Here is a 4851-nt window from a genome sequence, read left to right on the forward strand (position 1 = left end):
ACTGATCGATTCGAGGCCACCGCGTTTCAATCGCGCGGGCGAGCGCGCTCGCTCCGGTCCCGCTCGTGATCCGATTTGCAAAGATCTGACGAGCGCGAGTCAGATATCGGCGCGTGTATCGCGCGGAACTTCCCTCCGCCGCGCCGCCGCGCCGGCGCGGCGTTTCGCGCACCGATCGACCGTTTCGAAGCGTAGCCCGAAGTGTCTCTTAACGAATACGATCGAAGCGTCGCAGCGACGCGCTCGAGTCGGCGAACGATGAGACTCTTGCGCTCTCCGTCGTCTAGTTGAGTTCGAGTTTCCTTCGATTCGCTCGTCGTTTCTTTTCCCTGCCTCTCGCTCTCGAAACAAGGTGAAGCGCGTTGGTTTGACTCGCACCATTACCACTACGGCTAGGTAGGTAGGTAGGTAGGTAGGGTACGTAAGATATCCGGAAGAGAAGATACCTTGCGAGAGAGAGAGAGAGAGAGAGAGAGAGAGCAGACAGTTTTTTTCCTTTTCCTCCTTTTATTTGTCTCCGGCTCTCCGTTGGATCACTCACCCTTCTCTAACCAATTTCTTCGATCTAACTCTCGTGTTGCTTTTTATCGCAACCGCCTTCGAGGCAATCTTTACATCGATGTCATTGCCCGAGAACTCGCCTCCACTGCTCTCCCGTCCTTCCTTCCATTGACCTGTTTCGTGACCCACGATTACTCCTTGAAATTGACTCCGACATCTCTGCTCCCGGGGGTTTATTGAAACTTCATACCTTTCCCGGCGGTAGCGTCGTCTCTCCCTGTCCCTCCGTATCTCCCTGTCTGCCTGCACCTCTCTATTTGCCTATCTAAGCTATCTCGGCGTGCCATCTTGGAACAGCATGCCGATTAGCGTTGGACGTCGTCATTTGTATTTACCTTCCCCTCTACCAGGCGACTCCACGCTGTGTTCCGTGTAAATCGATGTGAAAAAAGAAAATCAAGTTTCAGCCCCGATTCGATTAATACCGTACGAAGCATATCACAGTTAAGCTCGTTGATAGCAATTAGACACGGGCGGGTTTATAAATTCCCGAAACTCGCTCGGCGCTCGTTTGTTTTTGCTCGTTTTGTCTCCTCGCCGAGAAGTCGTTCCCGCTATTATTACAAGCAAGCTAGCGTTTTATGGATTTTAGCGTTTATGGCCGATAAAACGATAGGATTCGCCGGTGGGTACACACACGCGCGTTTTAACTCAATAACTTGAGCGATAATTGCGAACACAGCGGAAAAAATAATCCCCCAATTTCCAGTCAATTTGATTGTCGCTTAATCAAATTTTGAAAGCCATTTTCGGATAACCCGGTTTCCCAAGCCGCACAATGGATTTATCGAATCATCACGATGTACACCGATTACGGGCTCGATCACCCCTCAAGCCGCAGCGGCGTTTTTCTTCATCACTCGGAGGTGGGAAAACTTTCCGTCCCCATTCGCCACGGCAAAGTTCTCTCCCCTCGTGGGATGAAGATTAGAGCTGTGTTTTCACGGACGCTCGTTTCGGCCACCCCCCTCGCTGTGATATCGGAATGACTCGGAACCGATGCACATTTCTCTTCCTCCCCCTGACAAATTTGTCAAGCTTTCTATCTTCCTCCCTCCCTCCCCCTTAGAAATAGCGGAAACGCTACGCAGATGTGCGCGCTGGCACATCCACGTTCGACCGAGTCATCGTCTCTTCTTCTCCCATTTCTTTCTCCCTCTTGCAATTAAGCGGATCATCATGCGGATGTTTTGCGAAACACGTTCCTCTAATATTCGTCTTGATATCCTTAGGATCTCTCGCGTTGGAAGCGGGCGGGATGGTCTTTCTTCGCTTCTGCGCGCGCGCGCGCGCGCGCGCGATGTCGCCCGAGATACAATTACAGAGTTAGCGATCGTTTAGCTGATCTGGCCTAGGTCTAATTTGGTATTCCACCGCGAGAAGTTTACTTTAAAGTTACAGTCATGATATCTTGCACCGAGCGTTATATAAGTTCGTATTTATTCATTCATTTTGTATACACGCGGCATACATATTCATGTCCGCGCGCGGAAAGACAGAGAGTGGCGTAACTTCGCTGAATATTCGTTTGCAGATGAACGTCTAACATCTGCTCCGAATTAGAGAATCCAGAAATATATATATATATATATATATAACAAACGTCGTACGAATCTCGCGGCAGTAATAACGGATTATTCAGACCGGCAATGCATCATAATGCAACAGAGAGCGCCTCTCGAGATTCCGTTCGCGCGCGCGCGCAGCCGCGACACGTCGATGCCGCTTCGACGAGAATAACCGAGAAAGACAGACGAACGGCAGGAGGAAAGGGCGCTCGGCGCGTAGTTTGTGCGCGCGACTTAAGAAATGCTATTCCAAACACGTCACTTGTATCCGAGCTAAAGGCACTTTTTCGCTGTTAGTGTAAGGATGACAAGGATGACGACGACAACGACGACAACGACGAGTCGTCCTCATTCTCTCAATTCTCCCATTGCCGTTCCCCGTAACGACGGGTATTCACAACGGTGCTTTAAGAGCGAATGAACGAGCAGATGAAGATCCGTCGAATCTCTCCTCCCTGGGGCAAGAATCCCGCGCGGATGTGATTGCCGTAAAAATTGGAAATACCACGAGACAACTGCGGGTACGTGGCCTCCGCGTGGAACACGGGTTATACGATATCGTATCGAGCTGCGGCGACGAAGCCAACGCGCGAAGGCGCAGCGAGTCCACGAAGAGCCATGGACTGCGCGGCAGGGACGAACGGGGGAGGACAAGGGCGAGACGGCGAGAAGAGTGGAGGCGGGCATAGGCGAGCGCCGGCAAACGGCAGTATTAAGTTTATGGGTGCATTGCGGTGGTTCCAGACTCTTGGCTGGCTGGCTCCCGAGTATAAGGGATGCTTGGCATGGGAGTCACGCGCCTCGACAATTATTTCGCCCTTCCACTGAGACCGGCACGTTCTTCCTTCCTCTCTCTCTCTCTCTCTCTCTCTCTCTCTCTCTCTCTCTCTCTCTCTCTCTCTCTCTCTCGCCTGCCTGCCTGCCTGCCATGTTTCTGCGCTCCTTATTGGTAGACGTTGCAGTCGCAGCGGAAGTCGGTGTATGTGTGTGCGTGATGGTAACTACCCCCTTCCCCGGAGCATGCGACGCGCTTTCCTTTCTCCAAGTACGGAGTTCTAACGTCCTAGCCGACGCCACTAATCTTAGCGCACCTGGCCCTACCGTGTATTGCGCCGGCAATCGTCATAATTATTCGATAACTCACGCGGCGGAACGCGCGGCGCCCGCGCGAGACAATTTCGCGGGGCGCGCCAAGTATCGCCGCGTCGTGGGAGTAGCGGCTAATTAATTCTTCCGTCGGAATAACCGCGTTGTTTCAGACTTGTTGCTCCTTATCGCCTAGCACGAGCTCCGTGTTTGCGTACACCGGGTCGATACTCCTCGCTCGTGCGTTCCCCTCGCGTCGTATCAATCATTCGACAAGAAGGCGGAAGCCAAACGCTATATAACGCGCCCGGCGAAGTTTCTATCTACTCGTTAGACGACTCGCAAATTGTACCACTGCAAACAGCTTCGTGACCGGACCCTTTCGGTCTCTGTTGGTTTATGCATGTCCTCCAGGATGCCGACAATTTGGCCTTTGCGTCAGCGTCCTTTAACACACGCATTGAAGTTTCTCGCGAAACGAGCGAGATCGGGAAGCTTAATATCCCGATAAACGGATGCACCGGGAGTTGACCGATTTAACGTACGATTAAAGGCCATCACACACAAACGAACTTAAGCAGTAAGACGTAAGCAGTAAGCAAATCGACCAATCACAATCGAAATTTAAGGACGCCATTTTAAAACTTACGAGAATAATTGATTGTGATTGGTCAGTTTCTTTACTGCTTACGTCTTACTGCTTACGTTCATTTGTGCGTGATGGCCTTTAGTCTCGCCGCGACGCAACGGAGTTCGATCGTGACGCACGTAGGAATGCGCACATCGTAGCTGGTGGTTTTTCGTCAACGGTAACCAGAGTTGAGGGTGGGTCGCAGAGAGAATAAAGAGGGAGAGAGAGGGAGAGAGAGGGAGAGAGAGAGAGAGAGAGAGAGAGAGAAAGCAGAAGGGTGATAAAAAGCTGTTAAATCACACCCCAGGAATCTAAATTATCTTCCACCAGGAACGCGAACGCTTTGGTCACGGTGGTGGTTGGGACCTCGGGAATTTATCGAACGCTAACCACCACCGGGCAACATTCCTGCTCGAAAGTATTTCGTAAGGCAATTCAGAACGAACGACCTGCGGAATTGTCTGCGGATACAATGACGCCTCGTCGCGGGATCTGTCTCGGGGTCGCGGTCGACGCCACGTTCGTCCGCTCGCTCCTCGTCGACGATCGCGAGTCACTCGGCGAAGGATTAACGCGGAAATTGCCGCCGCTGCGGAAACTCATTACGGAATTCGATTTTGAGCACACGCGTGCCCGCGACGAGGCCGTTCAAAAATTGTCTCGAGTTTACGTCATGACGGCTTCAACCAATTTCCGTCCCGCTCCGGTTACTGCCCAACGCACGTACGGTCTTTACGCCTGACCTCTTTAAAAAGATTCCCCGTCGCCGAGACTTCCGCCGTTATCTTTTCCTTCGCCCCGCCGTCACCGCCACCTTCACCCCTCCGGCCCGTATCGCACGTGATTTTTCCTTTTTCCTTTGCCCTCTCGCTCTCTCTCTCTCTCTCTCTCTCTCTCTCTCTCTCTCTCTCTCTCTCTCTCTCTTTTTCGCTCGCTCGCTTTCTTTTCTTTCTTTATCAATACTCTCTCCGCGCGCTCGCGCGATACGCGCGTATGATCGAGGTC

This window comes from Harpegnathos saltator, unplaced genomic scaffold (genome assembly GCF_003227715.2).
Source record: "Harpegnathos saltator strain DR-91 unplaced genomic scaffold, Hsal_v8.6 scaffold96, whole genome shotgun sequence".
Taxonomy (NCBI): Eukaryota; Metazoa; Arthropoda; class Insecta; order Hymenoptera; family Formicidae; genus Harpegnathos; species Harpegnathos saltator.